Genomic DNA, 25,158 nt, shown 5'->3' with positions numbered 1-25,158 from the left:
GTGAACACAGCCCTGGCACATACCAGCTGACAATCAAGGATGATGACATAAAGGACAGTCAACTGTCACAACCATACCAGCCTGAGATTGGTCACTTGGAATTGTTGCATTGTGTGCATCCCTACCTACCGAAACACCACAAATGCTGTGTCATAATAGGACATACATCTATGCTGCTAAATTGATTACCCCCTTGCAAAATACAACATGAAAACAGCGCCATGTCATCCAACCCCTCCCCAGCTCTGCCACCCAACGCACCATGGCATGTCATCCAATGTGAAAGCAGACAAAACAATGCACAAGGCCTGACACAAGTGACACAAAGTACATGTGTCACAAAGTACAGCAACACACCATGAAACATTGCAAAAACATAACAGTACTAAGTCAAAGTAGTGGTAGTCTTACAACCTGAATAAGCCAGCACATCAACCCCTTCCAACTGTAGAGTGTTGTTGCTACGCAAATGTGTCAGTGTACTGCATACAACATGAACTCCATCTGCAAAGGAGACGGCCTTGTGAAGACATGAGGAAGGAACCTGCAAATTAGGAGGAAGACATGGATGCACAAGCACATATCAATACACCATGCAGTGTACAATACAACAACAATACCCACTAAGGATGTCCACACAGTATTGACTACAGACTGCACACACAGCTCATGGGAGCCCAATGTCACTGTGTAAGTCACTGTCACTTGGTCACACCCTTTGCAAGCCCATGGAAATGGGAAGCAGGAGGGGTGTGTGTGTCACAAACCCAAGCATCTAACCCAAACTCAGGACAAGTCTGCATGTGCCCAGCCGGAATACAGTGGATGCCCACGGGAGCCACACAAGGCAACACACTGTAATAAAAAAGAATGGCAATGTGAGGGCCAGGGGGGAGGCCACCCAGGAGGTTCGAGGACAGGGTTCACACCAACACCCACCTGCGTGGATGTTGCGGAAAAAAAAAATACCTCCATGGGCTCATGGCCTGCACGGCTATGCCATTGTGGGAGAACTGCTGTCACTCTCTTCACCCTCTGCTGCTGCATCAGGAGGTGGTGGCACTATGGGAGGCAGCCCACGCAAAGCCCTGGTAAGGTCCTCCATGGCAGCAAGCATGCGGGTCTGGAAGGTCTGATTCTGGAGGATTAAAGTGTGGAGATCCCCATGTAGCACCTCACGGGGTGCCTGTACTTCTGCACGCATGGCCTCGCGTGATGCCCGGATCTCCTCACGTGTTGCCTGCAGCTCAGCTGAGAGGGAACGCGTGAGCTGCTCCAGCTGCTGTTCTGCCCTAACATTTCTGGAAGGCTCAAGTTCAAGCAGACTCTGCCTGAGGTTATGGAGTTCTACCCTCAGGACTTCCCTGTGGCCCTGTGACTCTATTAATATGGATTTGCGCAGTCTCCAGTGCCCCCCATCGGTCCCTGTTGGACGCCAACATGTCTTCACTGTGTGATTGGCAAATGGAGTCTGTTGCCTGCTGTTGTTGCTCCATCTGCCTTTCAGTGGGGATAATGGAAGTGGCCACCCTCTCCATTGCCTGAGCCATCATTTCTACTGATGCTGCCTGTTGGGTTGCCATACTGTACATGGAGTTTTCCCATACAGTATTGCCTGGTGACGCACGGCCACCGCGTCAGCGGGCACCACACCTGTTCGGGGCAAGGCGATCTGCACCTTGCTGTGCTGGCACTGCCTGAGGCTGCAGGACTGCATTCCCCCTCTGATCTGCTGGCCCAGGAACAGGATTAGATGCTGTGGAGTGTGATCCTGCATCCGTAACTGCCAAAGGCGGACCTACCAACACTGACATCCCCACAGAGGGTTCTACCCCTGGTGCAGGTGGGTTGGACAGAACAAAATCCCTGCCAGAAGCGTTGACCTGCGACAGCACATAAGTCTCATCATCCGACTCAGCACCTGAATAGAGGTCTGAGGAGCTGCACCCAGAGACATCCCTTGACAGTATGGTCTGCAGTACAAAAGTGTTTTCACCCACCACCATACCACGTCCCCCACTGGTGCTTGGTCGTGCAGAGAATCCTCCTGGGCCTGCACCATCTCCTGAACCTCACCAGCATCAAGTGCGTCATCACCTACAAAAACATGAAATACAAGAAATGGAAACAAGCATGAGCACATAGCACACACATAGGCCTGACAAGACAGAGATCCTGTACATGGTTTACACATGTCCCACATGACTATAACCCTGGCATGCATGCACTGTCAATGAGTTTTAAGGGGGGTCAAAAAGGCAGACAATGAGGACACCAAGATGGAAAAGCAACATATTTGCAGCATGTTGTGTAGCACTGGCATCACACATCAGCCTGTGAGTGGCATGTCCAATACACATACGTGACACATGCCAGCACACAGATGTCATGTAGCATAGCCATGGTAAATTAGACAACTACAGCGATATGTCAGTGAATGAGTACTGTCACACATCCATGTCACATGGACATGATGAGAAGATTAATGCAGAATAGTGTTGCAAAATGTGCATGTGCCACACACTGCAACACATCCAGTGTACAATAATACAGTCATTGTAGGCAGATGTACACATCAATGGTTGGTCACTTCAACATGACAGGAAACAACTATCATGTTCCACATGCAAACAGGCCCTAAAAATAAATTTCAGCAGGCCAATACTCTCTCGCTCTGAATGGTCTAATCATTCACATGACCAGGTAACTAATGTGGCACAATGTGGGATGTAAACAATGACAGAAGCATGTCACATATGTGGCATTTGGGATGAAAAAAGCATATGAAAAATGGGATGATCTAAACAATCAGCCTCAATGAACACAGAAAAAATCAGAACAATGCTGTTGCAAGATGATAGTTCAAGGGCAACAGCAGTAATGTGGGGCTAATTGCCTACTGTGGGCAGAAGGGATACTGTCATACCCAAATCAAAGGCACGTGAATGTATTGGAGGAAGCACATGGGTGGCCCATAACACTCAGGAGTACACACCCTCACCTGGCACTCAATCAGAACCTGTCACCCAAACAACATACAAATGGATTACACACACATGCATAGGCACTTACCAGACAATGCGTCCTAATCAGGTAGGTCTCCCACGCCTTGGATCTGTTCCTCTGTGATGAAGGTCCCAGCAACAGACTCATGTTCAGTGAGTTCGTTGTCCTCTGGTGGAGACCCACCGCCAGACACCAGAGTAGCGGCATGATTTGAGGCCAGCTTGTTCTTTTCTCTGCGTTTCAGGTCATTCCACCACTTGTAGCAATCATCAGCTGTGCGCCTCACAAATCCAAGGGAACTTATGCGGTCTGCGATGGTCTGCCAGTGTGCCCTACGTTGACCAGGTGTGGTCTTGCACCCTGCAGTCACCACCATTTTGCGGCTATGTGCCAACACATAGGCCACAAGTGCATCAAGTTCGGCGTCATTAAAGCTAGGGTTCCTTGACGTGCCGGAGTGTGTAGCCGTGTCTGGGGTCTCAGCCTGTAGTGCCAGAGCACCCTTCTTCCTCTTTTTCAATGGTGGAGAGGAGCCTGAGTGGCTTACGCCGCTCTGGTCAGTAGGGGCAGAAGCGCCGGTGGACTGGGTACTAGGAGTGTGCGAATGCACAATGACCATAGGTCTTGGTTCAGGCATTGGCTGAAGTGTGATGTTGGCAGGGGCAACGTCAGTTTGATGGACCTGGACCGACACTGTCCCGGCTGGGAGACTCAGAGCTGGGGTGGATAGAGCTGCAGCTGCCCCTGCAACCTCCCCACCCTGCCTACTTGGGGCAGCAGATGACATCGCTGCCCCAGATCCACGTGGCCTGGTCACTCCAACTTGCACCACTTCACGTGGCTTAGACTTGCTGACCTGGAAGTCAGCCTGGGAGTCATCCTGTGCTGGTTCAGGTGCCGAAATGGGCTGGTACAACAAGGGCTTATCTGGGATGGTATCAGCTATGTTTCCCACAACCATGGGGGGGGCATGCGTGTCCCTGATTGGTCCTCCACACATGGGGGTCTAGGGGCACCCTGCAAATCCTGGCCACGCCCCTACCGCGCTCACCACACCCACCTTTTGGAGGTCGGCCATCTTTGCCTCCCTTACCGCTTGGTCGCCTCCCAACCATGGCACTGATGTTGTTGTGCATATGGGAGCAACAGTAAACGATTGTCCTGGGCAATTGGGGGTGAAAGGGGTAGGGTGCTAGATGGAAATCATACCCTAGTGCTCTAGCAAGGCTGTCTGTGACCCCTGGGGGAAGATGACAGGTCACGCAACGCACAGGCACCCCGAAAACAAAAAATAACATGCACGCAACCCCTCGTAGACCACGTGTGTGGAAAAATGAACCCGCACTACGCTGTGGCACCCAGGAACACAAAAATAAGCGTACGCGTGTACACACAGCCTACAATGACCTCTGAAGGGGTACGTGACACACGGGGCAAGCACAGTTGGTAAATACGTGCGCGACTCACCGTCTGCCTGGAAAAAGAATGTGAAAAAGACACACATGTGTGCGTTGGCAAAACACCCGCCAAAAGAAGAATTGTACACTGTCTGAGAAGACAGGACAAAAGAAGAAGTGAACGCCCTCAGAGGTAACAGGGAGTACGAACTTGAAATGCTGTGAAGTAATCGCGTGTGAACCGACAAGAAGTACAGAATTCACCCACTCGCTCTCCACGAAAAGCACGTACAAGGAAATGGGGTCCTACACATACCTTTTAAACCGGCCCACACGTACAACGTCACTTACTCGTGTACGCGCTAAGGCCCTTTCCTCCAATTACACGAGCTGACACTCGGAGGTGCAGTTTTTGGACGTGTACGATGAACATGCACCCGTGTTGAGGGAAACGCCTGCGCATGTGACATCACATACGCGTAGGCCTTTCCTCGGATTACACACATTCACATGCAGACGCGCAGTTATTTTCATGCGCCATGAGCCACTATGCCCACGTCACGAATGAAATGCCCGCACGCGTAATGTCACAGGCGCGCTTACGTGCTAAGGGCCTTTCCTCGAATTACACGCAGACGTGCAAGATTTTCACATGCCAAATAACTCTGTATCAAGCTGGCCACGCAACAACACACAGAAGACAACGCTCCTGCCCAGAAGGCCAAATTACTGCCCCCCAGAGCCCCGAGCATGCTCCCACCTGCCATCTGCTGCTGCCTGCCTGCTGGCCATGTGCCTTGCTATTTGCTGCCTGCACATCATCCATCTGCAGGGGTGCAGTTGTTGTGACCACCCCTGCTAGAACTGAAGACTCCCGACTGGGATACCATCACTCCACAGCCCAGCCCCAGGACCCAATTGCCCTCCCACACCTGCCTCTGGGGTTGCCATGTCGGGCACACCACCATCTGGCACCACTGGCAACCCCCAGCCAGAGAGGCAGTGGGCCACCAGCTTCAGTGCCAGGGAAGTTGGTGTCCTGGTGGAGCAAGTACTGGGGCAGTATGATGCCCTCTTTGGAAGTTCCCGCGCCGACTGTGAAGGACGGACCAGGATCTGGATGGACATCGTGAATGCCATTAACGAGGAGGGGGTGGCAGTCCGCGACATCAAACATGTCAAGAAGCGCTGGAGGACTTCAGGTCCAGGACCCTCGACAAGGCCCGGTGCCTCTTGAAGGCAGCGGATGCCAACGGGCGCTGGGGCCACCTCTCCGACCACCAAATGACGGTCCTGGAATGCATATTCCCAGCACTCCACGTCCAGGTCCTTGAGAGGCAGACCTGTCTGGAGTTGAGCGGTAAGTGTACATGCATGCTGATTGGACACTGTGCATGTCGTGGTGTGCCAGTAGTGTGCAGCTTGCACATGTGTTTTTGTAGGGTCATGTATGGATGTGTATGTACAGGGGCGTGAGGCTGACACATGCGAGTCCTCTCATGTGTGAGACACATGGATGGTGTATGTGTGGGTAAGCATGCAGGCCAAATGCAGATGTGGGAGCACACATGTTTGAATTACTGTGTATCTACGTTGGCATGGTTGTGGTGTCACACATGGATGTTGGTTCCATATGCATGTATCTGCGCTGTGTGCATGTGCATGTGTGTGTATTTGTGTGCAACTGTGATGCAACATGGATGCATGTGGCACTGACATGTAGAAGGCTGAATGCCAGATGTGACACAGATGGCGATCTCATCACTCTGACAGTTGGTGGACATGCACACATGCATGTAAGTGTGTTGGTGTGTGTGCATGTGTTGTGTACTCCCCGTGTTTCATGTGACGTCAGGCTCACCTTCGGATGCTGATGCTGTTGTATGTGTATGGATGGTGCTGCCTGGTGCAATATTGCTGTGGAATTGCTCATGTGTGCAAGTAGAAATGACATGTGTGTTAGGGAGTGTGATGCCATGTCTGAAGTTTGACACTGCCACTCATGTACAACTCTCATGTGTGTATCAGTCTATTGTACAGTGCCCTGATGCCTGTGTTCTATCTCTCCCTGTCTGCAGCGTCAACTGATGAAGAGGGCGGAGAGGGTGCTGTGGAGCAAAGTGGCAGAAATCACACCACCAGCCGGAGATGCAAGGCCCGGCTCCCCTCCCAGATTGTCATCTCTTCGGGGAGTGAGGAGTCTGGTGCCGCGTCCCAGGCCGCAGCTGCTGGGGGGAGGTCCAAGAGGCGAAGGTTGGAGATGGTCTCCTCGGCAGCAGAAGAGGCAGCTGAAACCCCACAGGGTCCGACGGAGGAAGATGGCACGGAGTCATCCAGGTTGGTGGGGGGTTTGGAGAAGGAGGAGGCCGTGGAAGGGACACACACTGGGTCTGGAGGTGGGGATTCCACTGGTACCAGTGGTGCAGTGCAGGGACAGAAGGCAGCACAGGCCGCTGTGGAGGTGCCTGTGTGTAATCCTGTCCCTGATCCTGTGAGTGCATCATCCGGCACCAGCAGGGATGCCTACATCCAGACCCGTTTTCAGGGAGGGGATGGGCGCACAACAACTGGCCTTCCTCTCCCTGCAGACGTGGCTATCCAGGACCGTGTTGAGCCTGTCCAGGCTGGGATAGCGTTGCGTCAACGGGGCATGCGAGTTGACTTGCAGTGTTTTCGTGAAGACACTGCACGTCATCTCGGATGCCTCTTTGACCGCATTGACCTACTGGGATGGGTCACCAGTGCTGGATTCCTCCGTGTGCTGGACCTTCTTGCGACCCCCTCCTCACCTGAACCCCCTACGCGCCAGTCGTCCTCCATGCCATCTTCCCACCCATGTATCACCTGGATACCCTGTGGAGCTGCCTCTGACCCAGTGGCCAGGCTGGTGGAGGACACATCCCTGTCGCAGTCGGGAGTCGGACGTCCAGCAGGGGTGGCCACCACGACAACTGCACCCCAGCCGGAGGAGGACATGCAGGCAGCAAGAGCCAGGGCGCAGGCACAGCAGCAGCAGCAACATGGTGGGAGCAATGATGGCTTGGGGCCTTCAACATCGGAGGGGCAGGCATTGGCCAGAGGGCAGGAGGACCCAGGATTGCAAGTGTCTTCCATGTGGCAGCGGTTGGGCCATGCCATAGATGTGGAGCGGCAGCGGGGGGAAGAGACACGGCTCACAATGGTCAGGGCAGAGAACTCCATGCGGAGGGCACTGAGGCAGGCCGAGTGCCTCGAGACAATTCACAGGGAGTTGGAGGCCAACATGTCATCGTCCCTGCGAACCCTCGGGGACATGGAAGAGGACCACCTCCAGGACATTGAGCGGGAGTTCGATTATGCCCTGGCCCAGGACATCCAAAAGTGAACCGTCGGACTAGCCCGCTGCCATTCAAAATAGTTAGTTAGTTAGTTAGTGTTAGGTTTCATTTTGGTTTTCATTTTCTTTTTGGGGCGCTTGGAAAATACCCCTCATTTTTGTATATAGTTCTTCATTAGTTAGTGTATTTTTGTAGGTTTCATTTGGACAGTTGGGCTCATGGACCCAGGATTTCATCCTTGTAAATAGTTGGAGGGTGGATTTGTCAGCATTTTCTTTTTTGATTTTTCCATGGAGCAATGGATTTTACTTTTTCATTTCTGTTTGGATTTGCTTTGTTGGAAGGAGACTTTGGAGACATTTTTGATTTCATATATTTTGGATTCTGATTTCCTTTTTTTATCATTATGTGACATTCTGCATTGTTTTCCTTATGTCCATTGTTTGGTATTTGATTTTCTTTCACCACATTTTTTGTTCAATACATTTGTTCCCGTACTTCAATGTGTGGTATTCTCTCATTGGTTTCATGCATGTCACGATGTGGGTTTTCACATTCACTGGCACCCATTGTGTGTGTGTGACGGAAATGGGTTGATGTACATACATGACATTTGGGCTGTTTCATGTAATGTGCATTTCAATGTGGGGTGTATGTTATGCTTGGTTGGTTATTTGGGCAGGGGTGGCGTGCTGTGGGATTTTGGTGGCCATGAGGGCCATGATTGTGGGTCATGTTGACATGTTGGGGGGGTGAGTGGGGGCCTGCTGGCAGGTGGCCCTCACTGCTGGGGGGTGGGGGTGCAGGGGGACATGAGTGGGACATGGGTAGGGGCCTGCTGGCAGGTGCCCCTCACTGCTGGGGGGTGGGGGTGCAGGGGGACATGAGTGGGACATGAGTGGGGGCCTGCTGGCAGGTGGTACTCACTGCTGGGGGGTTAGAGTACAGGGGGACATGAGTGGGACATGAGTGGGGGCCTGCTGGCAGGTGCCCCTCAATGCTGGGGGGTGAGGGGGCAGGGGGACATGAGTGGGGGCCTGCCGGCAGGTGCCCCTCACCGCTGGGGGTGCAGGGAGACATGAGTGGGACATGAGTGGGGGCCTGCTGGCAGGTGGTCCTCACTGCTGGGGGGTCAGAGTACAGGGGGACATGAGTGGGACATGAGTGGGGGCCTGCTGGCAGGTGCCCCTCAATGCTGGGGGGTGAGGGGGCAGGGGGACATGAGTGGGGGCCTGCCGGCAGGTGCCCCTCACCGCTGGGGGTGCAGGGAGACATGAGTGGGACATGAGTGGGGGCCTGCTGGCAGGTGCCCCTCACTGCTGGGGGGTGGGAGTGCTGGGGGACATGAGTGGGACATGGGTAGGGGCCTGCTGGCAGGTGCCCCTCACTGCTGGGGGGTGGGGGTGCAGGGGGACATGAGTGGGACATTAGTGGGGGCCTGCTGGCAGGTGGTCCTCACTGCTGGGGGGTCAGAGTACAGGGGGACATGAGTGGGACATGAGTGGGGGCCTGCTGGCAGGTGCCCCTCAATGCTGGGGGGTGAGGGGGCAGGGGGACATGAGTGGGGGCCTGCCGGCAGGTGCCCCTCACCGCTGGGGGTGCAGGGAGACATGAGTGGGACATGAGTGGGGGCCTGCTGGCAGGTGCCCCTCACTGCTGGGGGGTGGGAGCGCAGGGGGACATAAGTGGGGGCCTGCTGGCAGGTGCCCCTCACTGCTGGGGGTGCAGGTGCAGGGGGATATGAGTGGGATATGAGTGGGGGCCTGCTGGCAGGTGCCCCTCACTGCTGGGGGGTGGGAGTGCTGGGGGACATGAGTGTGGGGCCTCCTGGCAGGTGCCCCTCACTGCTGGGGGTGGGGGTGCAGGGGGACATGAGTGGGACATGAGTGGGGGCCTGCTGGGCTGGCAGGTGCCCCTCACTGTTGGGGGGTGGGGGCACAGGGGGACATGAGTGGGGGCCTGCTGGCAGGTGCCCCTCATTGCTGGGGGGTGGGAGTGCTGGGAGACATGAGTGGGGGCCTGCTGGCAGGTGCTCCTCACTGCTGGGGGGTGGGAGTGCTGGGGGACATGAGTGGGGGCCTGCTGGCAGGTGCCCCTCACTGCTGGGGGGTGGGGGTGCACAGGGACATGAGTGGGACATGAGTGGGGGCCTGCTGGCAGGTGGCCCTCACTGCTGGGGCGTGGGGATGCAGGGGGACATGAGTGGGACATGAGTGGGGCCTGCTGGCAAGTGCCCCTCACTGCTGGGGGGGAGTGCTGGGGGACATGAGTGGGGGCCTGCTGGCAGGTGCCCCTCACTGCTGGGGGTTGGGGGCGCAGGGGGACCTGAGTGGGGGGCCTGCTGGCTGGTGCCCCTCACTGCTGGGGGGTGTGTGCACAGGGGGACGACATGAGTGGGGGCCTGCTGGCAGGTGCCCTTCACTGCTGGGGGTGGGGGTGCAGGAGGATGGTGATCATATTGCAAGGTGACATGTGGCTTGGCTAGGGGGCATGCCCATGGTGGAGGGGCTGCCTGCGGGACATGACCAGGGGTGCAGGGTAGTCCCCTGTGGTGTGGGCTGTCTGCAGGGGCCGTGGAGGGGGAAGAGGGGACACCTGGGAGGACCCACACTGCCAATTCACTTGTAGGACTACCCGCGCACCACACTGGATACACGTAACCCGATCTGACTACAAAATCACATGTGAAACTTCACGCGAACCCCAGTAATACACGTACCCCGCTCGCACAGGGCCAATCGCGTGTGAAACTTCCTGCAAACCCCAGTAATACACGTACCCCGCTCGCACAGGGACAATCACGTGTGAAACTTCCCACGATCCCCAGTAATACACCTACCCCTCTCGCGCAGGGCCAATCCCGTGTGAAACTTCCCGCGAACCCCAGTAATACACGTACCCCGCTCGCACAGGGCCAATCACGTGTGAAACTTCCCGCGACCCCCAGCAATACGCGTACCCTGCTTGCACAGGGACAATCGCGTGTGAAACTTCCCGCGATCCCCAGTAATACACGTACCCAGCTCGCACAGGGCCAATCGCCTGTGAAACTTCCCACGAACCCCAGTAATACACGTACCCCGCTTGCACACGGCCAATCGCGTGTGAAACTTCCCGCGAACCACAGTAATACATGTACCCCGCTCGCACAGGGCCAATCGCATGTGAAACTTCCCGCGAACCCCAGTAATGCACGTACCCCGCTCGCACAGGGACAATCGCGTGTGAGACTACCCGCGCAGTGGGGTACGTGTATTCGGAGGGGTGCGCAGGGAGTTTTACAGGCGTTTTTGAGGTTGTGAACCTGTGCGCCATGTACGGGATTTGTGCGCTGTACATGGCACACGGGGAGGGGTTGGGGTGTAACTGGTGCTGCTGCAGGGTCGATGCGCCACTCTGCGCCATGGCTGGTTTTGGATGTTAAAATCCATGAATACGCTGTGAGCGGAAATGGATTTTAGCGCACGCGGCTGGTGCAGAAAGTCACACACGCACACTGTGCACCAGCCGCGTGCGCCACTTGTGCGCTGAATTCTATGAATTACCCCGTTTGTGTACGGTGCTGTTTTTTTTTTTAAAATCAGTTTTTTTTGTCAACCCACATATTCAGCTCTCTCGATAGTAGTGATGACCCAAGATTTAAAACTCAATTCAGTCATGACGAGTAGTCTATAATTCCAGAGGTCACATCTTAGTCCTTTTTTAAAAACTGGAATCAAAATAGATTCTCAGCAGGTGTCCAGAATAATTCCCTTACGAAGTACCAAAGTAAAAACTTTGTGTAACAACTGCACCCAGAGACTGGGGTTTCTTTTAATCACTATATTAGCAAGGCCATCAGGTCAGGATCCATACAGGCCTTTATTTTCCTAATGAAACACATTAAGTCCTCAATCTCAATCTCAATCTCAAGATCATCATCTAAATCGGTACATACTTATGATTTGTCTGTGGATCCCTATTAACATTTTTATCATAATAAAAACTACTGATATGATTATTCCAGCAGTCTTCAGCAATGGGATTGACCTCATCAGGCATCTCTTCTTCTAAAAACATGCGGTAGAGATGCCAACATTTTTTGCTATTAGGGATTTTGAATAGGTTAAATAGAAATCTCCAATTTGCGTTGTTCAAGTCATTCTTCGGGAGCCAGTTTTTGTATCGAGTACGTAATAGTGTGACATGGCGCTTGTTGGCTTCCCAAGAAAGGATACCAAATGGCTCAAGGCAGTACGCAAATGTTTATTTTCTTTGAAAAGGACAATGTTGAAAAGTCAAGGACCACTCGATCTAGGCAAGGTTTTATCCGATATTGTCCATCATGGTACAGATTTTCCATTGATGGTGTGATAATAAAGAATAAACAGACCTCCCACAACATTCATGATATGATAACATTTTCCAACATTAGCTTCTTGCGGGCTACTCTGTACCCTTGAGCATTGGTAGAAACCCTTTGCTGGATCCTATTAATTATCTTTCCCATAGAAAAAACAATGGCCAAAGACATCATAGCATGGTTATTGAAGTCGGTGAAACCAACAGCAAATGTTTTAACCATCCTTTTGATTACAGGCCTAACAAAGTAGTAATCCACACTGGACAACAACTTCCCATTCATCTATATATCAGTGGCACCATTACCATAGCCATTACTCATAGTCAGATAAACAAGATCATATCCATGTAGAAATTCTACCCAAGGACGACCTGTCTCAGTCAGCTTCTTATGATATGCACCTATTTTTGCACCATCACTCCTACTTTGAATGGTGGATCCACTTTACTGGCTTTCAGGAAATAAGGGTAGAGCACAATAGACATTAAAATCACTGGCAACAAAAACTGGGGAAATTTGGATAACTGTTTCCTCTATATAAAATCTAAACACAAAAGTTGTATTACCTCCTCAAGGGTCATACAAATTAAAATGTAGAAGATTGTTCCAAGCAGAGGGTAATGCTTCTACTGTGGCACATTATACATAAGGAGAGGGCCTGCCTTTAGAATACTCTCAACATTATATGTTCTCTGGCCCAAATACAAAGTCCTCCCATAGAGCGCCCACTATCAAGTGAAATGGACACTTGCTACATGATATTATATCCATCGATAATAAAAACATTTGCAACCATGTCTCGTGAAGAAGATATATTTCACTTGCAATAACTACAGAATGTCTAACCGAATAACACAAAAAAGAGCAGAAACCTCTAGTATTCCATGAGAGGAATTGACAAGAGTGAATCAGCATGCCTCGTCAGATTCAGTTTTCTAATTGATTATCTCCAATGGATTCTCAGGATCCATCGTTCCTCCTCTCCCGCATGCCTCAACTTATGTATGTGGATAAGTTGCAGACACTTTCAGGTGTCCTGCAACAGCCATACCTCCCCGCTCCCTCCCATTACTGTTGGAGTTCCTTAAGGGTCTGTTCTTGATCCACTTCTCTTCACTATACTTCAGCTCTTGGTGCCCTGATCTCCTTTAATTGCTTCTTCTATCAACTCTTCATGGTTGATTCTCAGATCTTCTTCTGCTTTCACTCTGATGAGCTGTTGCCAAAAATGTCATACTGTCTCTCTGCCATCAAATATTAGATGGCATCTCACTCGCTCATTCTCAACTCCACTCTAATTCCCAGCCGAACAGGCTATCTCTTTCAATCCTTGCTTCTTCTCTTCTCTCCTTACTACCGTCCTTACACTGCTTTCGATGGTAACATTGGCGTCATCTTCAACCCATCATACAACTTCTCACTCTTCATCTCCAAATCTGCCACTGCAGCCAGACTCAACCTCCTCAATATCAGAAAAAAACACCTGTCAACTTCTTCCTTTTAATTCTGCTAAACAGCTATTCTCCTTAGTCCTTCCTAGTTCGGACTACTGTGTCAGTCTCCAATATGCACTTCCCAACTATGCTTTTTTGCCTCTGGACAAAGTCCTCAACTTCGTGGTCCACACAGTTTTCAACCTCTACCTCCTCTGCCCATCGCCAGATTGGCTGGCTATCTATGAAACAACATGCTAACTATAAACATCTTGTCATCAACTTCAAAACTATTGATAGATTCACGTCACCCTAGCTATCATCTTATTTCACTCCCTAGTCTCCTCCTCGCTCTTTAAGACTATCCTCAGCTCACCTCCGTGAACCAACCACTCAAGCCCCCTATGCTCCCTCTTGTTTCTGCTATCTCAGCACTCCCCTTACTCTGGAATGCTCTTCCTCTCCCTCTCTGTGCAATTCCAACTCTACCAATATTTAAATCCAACCTCATAACTCTTCTTCTTTTTGAAGAACCTGTTTACTAGCACTTTACACAACTGCATCACCCTGTTTCCTTTATGCCTATCCTTCCTTGAGCACTTTCAGGCACCCCTCCATGCTTAATTCAGCCATTTATCCACCAAGCCATTCCTTTGTGAGTGTGTCCTGTCTTCGTCCCTGGTTTATTTTTCCACCTCACTCTGCAACACCTGGTCTTCAAGTCAAATTCTCTCACCCCATTGTAAAGGACCCATGTCCTCCACTCTATTATCAATGTTACATTCTGTACGTGTTTTGTCCCAAAACGGCATTGCTTTCCCTGTGAATAAATAAATACATATAGAAAAATTAAGCTGATGCTGCTCCACCTAGACACAACAGACTAATTGGTTGTCACCACCTACAGCCTGAAACTTCTCACCTCTTTGGGCTAGTGGCAGAAATTGAGTAACATCTATCCTGCATAATTGAAGTTCCTCAAAGTGATCCCTTTCTGTGGCACAGGAATATTTTATCACTCTGTAGCACACGCACATGGCATATATTGATGCTCTGCCTCATAGCAAATGCACAAAAGCACACAAATGCTCTGCATGTGACCCACACCACTGTGCGCATATCTGTCTGACAGCACACAGATGTGAAGGAATACACATGGCCATGGGAATGCAAGGAGGACAGGTTGTACTGGTCCTCACTCTGCAGTGAGTTGTGCACTTGTCAGAAGTCATGTTTCACAATAATTGAGCGATCATTGTTCCTCCTTTGCTATTGGGCCACTGTACTAACAATTAACACCCTTCTTCAGCAATATTTATAAATTACTAGCAGAAGTACCTGTTCTTCAAATGCATACTGGGACCTTCTGTGTTCTCTCCTCACCTGTAGCCTCAGCCTGGCGTAGTACAGTTCGTTTTGGTGCATTGCAGTGCAAATATCGTGGAAAATGTGCACCCTAGGGACTGGACATCGAGTTTGTTTCCTGTGTCGGGACCGGTCCTTCTACGACCACATTAATGTTTTGCCGATTTCAGGCAACCATCTCATGTGTGAAGGTGCTGAAATGCAGGGAATGGGGTGGGGTGTCGAAATGTCATGTAGCTAGTAAAGTCGTGAGGGCCCTAACAGGTAACTATGCAAAAGTTGGTGCAGATCGGTGAAACAGTGTGGAATTGTATAAGGAACAACGCTTCAAAAAGCCACCAACCCACAAACAAATTTTGACTTGTTACTGAAATCCGGGGAACAGAATGTGGTGTCCAAATGTCATGTAGCCTGTAATTTCCAGAGGGTTCTAACAGGTAACTATGCAGGATTTGGTGCAGATTGGTGAAACGGTGTTGAATTGCATGAGAAACAACACTTTGCCAAGCCACAAGCCCACAAACCCACAAACAAATGTTGACTTTTGCTGAAATCCAGGGAAAAGGGTGGGGTGTCCAAATGTCGTGTAGCCAGTATGTCCAGATGGTCTTAACTGGTAACTAAGCAACATTTGGTGCACATTGGTGAAACAGTGTGTAATTAAACAAGGAACAACCCTCTGCCAAAAATGCACTAACCCCCAGATTTTGCATTTGTTCATATCCAAGGAAGGAGGTGATATTATATGATATGGCATTTATATCACGCCTGTACACAAGTGTTTCTCTGTGCCAAAAGAACATGCGTCCTGGTTTTCCCTCTTATTTTTTTGCAGGGTTATATAGTGCCACATTTGGATACATCCAGGTTTATGAGGTTCATAGCACTGGTGGTCTTACCGGGTTTAGTGCTGCCTGAGGAAATGCTTTAGACAGGTGTTGCTTTCACATTCAATCATATAGGACATAAAAGGATGACAAAAAGAACGGCTCACTGGAAAGGGCACTTGAGCTGAGGAAGGGTGTCCCAATGCTTCCGCACTGTACTCGTGTGGCCTGCTTCTTACCTGCTAAGGATTGCTATCTATGTGTGTGCAGCAGAGGTAAATGTAGATACTGTGAGACTTTGCCCGGCGTGCCTGGGACCCTTCTGGGAGCACACATGTTCTTCTGGGGTGGCAGGCCTTTCACTATGCCTCGGCTTCAATGGGAACATTGCAGAGGGTAGTCCCGGACTTCTACGCAAAAAGAACTCTGATTCAGGTTTTCCATCTTGCTTACCTTCCTGGTGGCACTAGCCTCCCTGCACCCATCTTCTGTGTCACCACACTCATGCTCATGGCACAGGCCCACTCCTTCTACCACCTGACTGAATGAGTCCTCAGCATGACACAGAAAAAACTGACATTGAAACCCAATGCTTTTTTTAATGATGTGCTCAAAGACGTTCTACCCAAATAAGACGCACACCAGGACAGTGACCATGACTTGCCTTCCTCCACTCCTTCTTTCACGATGGCCTTTTCTGTACTAGGTTACTGTACAGTCTGTCTCTTGTGGAAGGGGCCCTCACTTTCTGGTCAATGCATGTTAACTACACTGTTTAAGGGCTGATTTCCGTCTTAACTTGCATTTCAATTGCGTTCTTCTTGTTATTCTCCAGTGTGGTGCTAGCTTCTTGATCCCCTTTATACATGCCCCCAATTGTCGAAGTTGTTAGTGCAATTACAGCAGGTCTTCCAGAAGGTTTTCCTCTGTTGAATATCTAGTACCTTCCTTTAGCAGTTCCTGTTTCTCCTTGCTAATCCCACCATTCGCAAACAGGCTGGGTTTGCGAGATAGAGCGTGCAATGCCCACTGGTCTGAAATGCTGGCTACAGAATCTTAAGCAAGCATCAAGCCACAGGAAGTCCAGAGTTAGTGGGTAAAACCGGCCCTTGATAATTTGAGGTAGCAGCAAAATCATTCTCCTCAAGAGGAGATGGAAAGGCTCTGAGAACTGATGGTGGTTGTGGCTATCTTAACCACAAAAGTGGTTTCGCTCTAGAAAGCCAAGGCAGTGCTCCGGCTGACCATAGCAGCTATCTCCCCTTCTTTGCCTAGTCTCGCACTGTGACAATTGCAAGAGAGATTCCAAGGCATGTAAGGATTTTCTGGATATGTGTACAATACAGTACACTTCCAAGCCCCATCAGTTTGCTACCAATAAAGCAAAGGTGGGTTATCATTTCGGAAAATCTGACTGGGTATGGTTTGGCTTGTGGCACTCATTTAGTGACACAGGACAGCTTCTATGAGGATTTTTTGAGAGAGTTAATGACAATGTTTTCCAGACACGATCAAGTGTAGCCTGCACCAGAGGTATTGCTGGACTTTCAGCAGGGTTCTATGGAGTTCTTGTGATACTTTTAAAAAATACATATTTTATTAAGTGCATTCTAGTTTAATTAAGCCTTTTGACTATAAAATCAAACAATTTAAATTAAAACACTTGAATGGCAATTCATGACAATTCAATTGATTAAAAATTAGTAATAAATCAGTCGATTAAGACCGCCGTAAAAAAAAAGAATTACATAAAAATATTCATGACATCATACATTCTTTACAGTTTCATTAAATCATTTCATGCATCCTACTCTTTTGTAAGGTTATAAGCACAGAGTACAGAACTGAATGTGTTAATGGGCACCGTATATTCATGATTGTTTTTCGAGTTTCAGAAGCACCTCTGATCCAGGTTGGGGAGAAATGTTTGATATGCTCTACAATGATAATCCCCCAAGGCTGGACACTCCAACAGTAGATGCCAACTAGTCTCGACCACTTGGCAGCACAGGTGGCATGTTCTACAATGTAACGCAATACCAGCCCATGCACCATGATACTCATTGGTGGGAAATGTATTAACACGTACATACAAAATGAAAGGTCTAATAAAAGAGCAACCCAGCTTCAATAAATACTGTAAAGGGCTTCCAACATTAAAATCGGACATGGAAAATTCAGCATATCGCTTTTTAAATTCATTTATTGTGTTATAGTAAAACCAATCTGACTTTTCACAAAATCATGGCTTAGATAAAATCAACAAATAACAGGGGGGTAACAGCTACCCCCTACTGATGAGGGTCAACCAGACCAAAACACATGTCTGGGGTTGCTGTTGGTACTCTTATTCAGAGGAGAATTGCCTAGCATGTCGGTGCTGGACTGCCCCAGGGCGGGACAAAGACCGATATGTTTAGGATATTTCTCCTCAGTGAAAGATAGTGAGCTAAAGACTCTGGGTAAGGCTCTTGTAAACCAGGACTCATGTCTGGCAGAGAGTCTCCCAGGACCCCCCTTGTTATTTAGATAAAATCAAGTCAGTACCAAGAAATAGAAAAATGAAAACAGTGAATCAGAAAAAAATACAAAAGAGAAAAAAAAAGCTAGGAAACGGAACATTGCAAATATACATACAGAAAATCTATGTTAAACCAGATCAGCACCACAAATAAAAACAATCTATCTCTTTAGCCAATAATAATTACTAAGAGTAAAATACACAAGAGATTTCTCATCTTATAAAACTCATGATTAATATCATATCACAGCAAGGAATGGAAAGCATAAGGTATCTTTGATCTTCTGTGTTAATACTCCCTAAGAACACATCATATCTTTAAGCAGTATCTTTCTGTTTCATTCTCATTACTATCCAGTAAGATTTAATTCTTTCAGTATCTTTAATACTTCAGCTGTCAGAAAAAACATCATTCCCCGAAGCTAGTTTTAGCCAAAAACAATTTGTTTCTAAGGACCATACCTTATGTACAAATCTTTGAAGCCATTTCACCCTCAAGTCCCATGTCTCTGAGCATGCATTTAATGTCTGTTCTATGGACTGTTTTTCAGCCCTGTCACATTTTTGGCAGATGTTAGTAGGAGTCTCTACATCATCTTTAATATGCTGTATTTCCAATATGGGTAGAAGATTTCATTGGAATCGTAAGAAGTCTGATCTACTTGTGGGGTCTGGTGACTTCCTTAGATAGATAGGTAGAAAGGACCAAGGTTTATCAGTCAGAGTCATAGATGCAGATATTTTTGCATATCTCATCCTCTCACTGGTCCTAATCCAGTCCATCTTTTTAATGCATTCTTTGACCTTGAGTGGGTTTTGGATCAGTATTTCTACTGTACTATCTGACTGTATCAGTATATCTGTACATTTTTCGCTCAACTTAACTAAATTATTAGCGGAACCCTGTAAAAGAACTGCCACATCTTCATATAAGGATAGCAAGGGTGGATCAAGGATCCATCTATATAGGGATATCCATTTACACTCCAACCATGCTCTAAGTGAAGTGAGGCCCAGTTCGTAACGTACACAAGCAAAAGGGATGCAATTAGGGATACCCAATGTTTGCCTCCATATTTTTCCTTCAATGCTGTCCCAGTCAATAGCAAATGATTGAAAATTAGTATCCAAACCATAAAGTAGAATTGGAACTATTTTGCAAGTATAGATTCTTATGACCGGGACAATAGAGAATTTGCAAAGTCTAGTTAGTATTTTTTCATTTGCAAACCCAAAATGTTTGCCTCTAGGGTCAATGTCAAGTAGCCATTTGTTGGAAATGCACTAACCTGTGAGCCCAAGTAGGTAACCTCCTTAACATTTGGATTTATTTGGTTGTTCAAGTGCCAGATTAATTATTTAGTGACCTTTAGAGGATGTTTAAAAATCCCAATTTTCAACTTGTCAGGATTTATTCTGAGTTCATTTAAATTCACATATTCTTGCAAAGCATAGAGCAGCCGCTGTAGACCTGTCTGCGTGTGGTCCAGTATCACAATATCATCAGCATATGCCAACCAATTTATCCTTGTAGTTCCTCTTTTGGGACTCACCAGGACCACGTCTTCAAGCCATAGTACCTAGTCTGATAGATATAAATTGAACAAAAATGGGGCTACCAGGCAGCCCTTTCGGATTCCTCTTTCTATTTGGATGGTCTTCAATAATTCCCCAGATATACTATTCTGACCTGAAGTTCCGAATTGTTATGAAGTTCTATAAGAATGGCCAGGAGACTGTCTGGTAAGCCACATTGTTTCAATATTCCCCAAAGGCGGTCCCTATTGATGGTGTCTAATGCTTGGGACAGATCGACCCAAGCCCCGAATAGTGAAGTACCGCCTTGGAGAAAGCACTGCAGCTGACACAGCTGAGGACCAAGCCATTAAGTGAAGTCGAGAGGCCTCTTCTAAAACCTATCTGTTGTTTAGGAATAATTCCAATGGTTTTTGCCCATAGTCCCAGGTCCCTCTACACCAATCCGGTGAAGATTTTTACCATCCGCGTTCAAGAGTGAGATTGAGTGATAGTTCGTAGCAGCCAGACGATCTCCCCTCTTGTATATCGGAATGATAATCGATCTTCTCCACGAATCTGGGATTTGTCGTGTCTCAATTATTCTGCCAAAAAGGAATTTTAGGACCCTGGCCTAGAGATTGGAGTTTAATTTGAGGATCTTGTTGCTTAGACTGTTTGGCCCTGGTGATCTAATTTTCTATTAAGGTAGTCACCTCTTCTAAAGAAGCATTCAAGGATCATTTTGAGTCTATTGTGATCTTGATGTTAGGAGATCCTGTGATACCATATAGATTAGAGAAGTGATCCACCCAGACTTGCTCCTGGTTGACATCATGATGTGTGGTATTAACTGGTCTCTCCATCGATCCAATGATCAACCAGAAGTTACGGAAATTCTTCTGACAGACCGACCTCAGCATGTCTTCCCCCTCTCTTTGGAGTCTAAGGGATTTGTGGGACCTGGCCCAGTACCTATAGTTGTTATTCACCAGTCTTACTTCCCTTTTATACACTTCAGCATCTTTGTTGGCAGTTTTGAGTTGTCTTCTACTTCTCCTCTTATCTATTTTTTTCTCAAAGATTTGTATATCAAACAGATGTTTATGTTTGTCAATTTGAGATGCAAAGGTCCGTGGTGGATTAAGATCCCATAGAAATTCTACAAAGTGGCTAGGTTGGCAAAGTTTTGAGAATTCCCCATCAGTCATGTGACCTATTGTGTTTCCTAGTATTTTAATAAGGACACATCCCCCTTTTTGAAATTTTGCCAGTCTATTGCCAACAATGTTCAATACCAGCTCTTGGCTAAATCGGAGTACACTATTTCCCTGTTTTATGTTGAAGATGGCTTCCAAGGTAGCATGGTTATGTATATCTTCATGTAAACACTGTATCATAATTGTAAATTGCTATGTGTATTGTGTAATTAGTCTTATTGTAACTGTCTCATGCAAAATTTACAAATGTATGCTGCCTATGTAGCTATGTAAGAAATGTGCCCAGATACCCATGGGCTTGGCGCGCTATATAAATAAATACAATACAATACAATACAATGGTCACTTGGAGCCTTATTATTTACAAAGAAATGGACACACCTATTAAAGAGGCTCATTGAAAGAAAAATATAATCAATAATTGAGAAGCTTGTATCCCTTGTCCAGGTAGGGGCTGGAGGAATATCCCCAGTGATGTTCCCATTAAGCATTAATATGTCCCATCCCATTTTGAAGGTTACGCCATATGTCCCCATTATACATGGGAGGTTTACATCTCTCAAAGCCCAAGGGGGCACCTTTTATACATTGCAAGTTTAAATCTCTCATAATCAAAGGTTCATCACTTGGAAATTGGGAAGCATAATAAAGAAGCAAACCTGACAGTTTCTGGAGAAAGCCCAACAAGGGGCACTTCGGGGGATTCCAGTAGATGTGTATTACTATCCAACTTGGATTGGAACCTCCCAATCCAGATTCGACTCTTACAACCAATATACCGGAAACCCCATCAGACAGCAAAGATGAGTGTGAAAAGCGCTAATTTCTGCAGGCAGTACACTATCCCCCTGCTGGACGTAATACCCCTTCCCCTAAAGCCAGTTGATGAAATGTAGAGAAACCGTCTAGCCCAAAAGGGGACATTCACCATGTTTCTTGGAACAATACCAAATCAAATTTATCGAAGATGTAGCCCCTCTTGGTTTCACCAAAAAACGATTTGTGCCCTCTCGTGTTCCAGGATAACACTTTAATCGTATCCGTGACTAGAGTGACTGCTCCGGAAATTTTCACATTATTTTACCTGTTTTGTGGTACATCATATTTAGCTACATGCAGATTGCCTACATTTGGCATAACTGGCAGATCTTGTGATACTGTATAGCCCCTCTTAACCCACTCCAAGTTAGTTCGCCGGATGACTTCCATCCCCAGTATTGACTTTAAGTCTAGCTCAACAATATCTGTAGCTGGGGAGAATGGAAATCTATATCTGCCTAAGTAAAAAATTGCAGGTCAGTTGTGGCCTGATCAATGTAAATCCAGCTTGTTACCTTTGTTCTTGCTGGCCCTCCAAAGGTACGGCCCCTGTCACCAGCTTAGTTTCAGTCCTTTGTTTGCCCCTTAGGAAAATCGGAGCAATCTTTAGTGGTCCGTGATACTTTTCCATTCGGATCCCCACTGTGACTTTAGAAGATTCAGGTCTGCTGACCTGTTTCCCTGCCATTTAACTTTATCTTGCTTAGGTTTCTTGTTTCTTCCCAATTCGGAAGAAGGCTTAGCCCCCTTCTTTTTTGTCTTATTTGTTTCACTTAGGGCCACCCCTTTTACATTCTGAATTATTAGATTAGCATCAACACTGTGATTTTTTTCTTATGTTTCTGAGTATTAGTTGCCCTCAGTTCTCCAGAAACAATTGGCGAGGCCTCCAAGTCATTTCTTTCTCCTCGTTTTAGTTTTCCCATTTGTTTTTTTTTGCTTCTCTGTTATTTCCCTTATTTTCGGATTAGGCCTCTCCAGGGCATCTCCAGTGTTGGAGATGCCATGTCCTCTTCCTCGGCCAATGAGCCACACAAATAAATTCTTCTAGTTTGGATGCGGATAACGGAGTGTCATCCATGATGGCACTCAGTCAATTAGATGGCAAGGATTGTAAGCAGCGAGGGCATCTTCGCTGGTGGACACCATTCAAACCTTCTCCAAAATTTGAGTTCAATATCATCAGCTCCTCCTTAGTTCGCTCCCATTCTTGTATAAGAATGTCCATATTTCCATATTGTTTCTTGGATATGGAGCGGAACCCTGCCAGGTTTTCCCCTAGCAAGTCATTAACTGCGGACCTAAGTGCTACCAATGAAGATTTGTTGATCTCTAAGTCCTTTGTAATTTCAAGAAGTATGCCTGAATGTTGCTGCATTTCTGTTTTCGAGTTTTCAAATACTTTTACAAGTAAGCTGAGGACAAAATGTAATGCTGTTAATGTCGGTGTTGCAATCTCAGTCTCCAGTATATTGGGTTTAGGAGAAGGTCTTATTTCTCTTTTTGTTGATATTACCCGATGCTCCATGGCTACCTTAGAGACCTCTAAAAGAGCTGACATTGCATTCAGCTCAAAGGAAGAGTCCAGCGGTAAATAGAGTTCTGAGGTCCCCACTTCCCTGCCTGTCATCAGGTTATTGATTCCAAAGTTCCCATTCTGGAAGTCACCCATCCTGGATCTCCGGTGATGACATGTAGATTGACCTGGTGAGGCTTCCTTCCCATGGGGTGCCTCTCCTGTAGGAAAAAACAGCAGTATTGTGTTTTTCATTGTGGTGGCCGTAAGTGTGTTTTCCAGGTTTGGTAATAGAGTGTCTCTTACCTTTCTTTGCGCGTATCCTTGGGGTTGAGAGCAGCTCGCCGGGCAGCTCAGCTGCAGGATAGAAACATCAGGATAGTCCATCTGGGCCTCAAGTTAGGATTTGTGTCTTTTTGTTCTTTGTTTAGCGCTCCGAGCGTGTGGTTGTGTTTCTCCCTCCCCCCTCTCCTTGCAGCCTCTTCCTGGTGCCCTCCTCCAGCCCGCCTCCCTGCCCGCCCCCCCCCACCTGATTGGCTCCATCGGGTGTCCCTCTGGACTACCCGACGGTTGGTCTCCCCGCTCGCCTTTTTGCGCGGATCCTTGGGGTTGAGAGCAGCTCGCCGGGCAGCCCAGTTGCAGGATAGAAATCCTGCCGGTCCATCTGGGCCTCAAGTGAGGATTTGTGACTTTTTGTTTTTTGTTTAGCGCTCCCAGCGCGTGATTGTGTTTCTCCCTCCCCCCTCCCCTTGCAGCCTCTTCCTGGTGCCCTCCTCCAGCCCGCCTCCCTGCCCGCCCCCCCCTCTGATTGGCTCCATCGGGTGTCCCTCTTGACTACCCGACGGCTGCTCTCCCTGCTCGCCTCTTTGCGTGGATCCTTGGGGTTGAGAGCAGCTCGCCGGGCAGCCCAGTTGCAGGATAGAAATCCTGCCGGTCCATCTGGGCCTCAAGTGAGGATTTGTGCCTTTTTGTTTTTTGTTTAGCGCTCCGAGCGTGTGGTTTTGTTTCTCCCTCCCCCCTCCCCTTGCAGCCTCTTCCTGCTGCCCTCCTCCAGCCCGCCTCTCTGTCCGCCCACCCCCCCCTATATACCGACCCTCCTGGGCAGCCCCCTGCCCGGCAGCCCCCACGGCTAAGTGCCCCTCAGGCAAAGGGCGGCTCCTACGCCTGCGGCTCCCACTGTGTCTGCAGGTGTCCGCAGGGGACGCTTGGCGCCGGTCTACCTGGTTAGCTCCACCTGCCCCCTCGGCCTGCCGCACCTACAACTGTTGACTTCATTCGCATGGTGCCTTCACTTCACTGTGCCCTGCTAATTGTGGTAAATTAGGGTTTTTCTCCCCTCGCAGGATTCTCAAACTTAGGTGACCTCTCCACTGGGTACCTAATACGCATTTACTGTTGTTCTCTGAAATGTGGTAAACTTGGGCTTGCCGCTCACTTCCTGTCCGCGTGCTCTCGTCTCATCTGTCTCCCCCCCCACTCCCTCCTATTCCATGGTGCTCTCTATCTCGCCTATCTTCTCTAACTGCTTCTCTATTGACTATCCTGCTCTCCTCACTAAATCTGGTAGGAAAAAGTATAAAAAGGACATCCTGGTCTCCAACCCAAGGAAGTCCTTCAAGGATGGCAACCTTCTCCACATTGCCACTCTTAACTCTCGCTCTGCCACCAAACATTCCTCTGATATCTGTCGCCTTCTTGAGGAACTGGACCTTGACGTCCTCGGTCTCACTGAGACATGGTTCACGGCCAGCTCTGTCACCAGCTTTGACACACTCCTACCTGACGGTTACAAGATCCTCTCCGTGCCATGCCCAACAGTTCAGGGGGGGTGTGGCCCTTATCTTCCCTGAGTGGATTCCTGCCACTGTCACTCCTACGCA

Source organism: Ambystoma mexicanum, chromosome 5q (genome assembly GCF_040938575.1).
Source record: "Ambystoma mexicanum isolate Mex_15411 chromosome 5q, UKY_AmexF1_1, whole genome shotgun sequence".
NCBI classification, from domain to species: Eukaryota; Metazoa; Chordata; class Amphibia; order Caudata; family Ambystomatidae; genus Ambystoma; species Ambystoma mexicanum.
Note: the sequence above shows the minus strand (reverse complement) of the source record.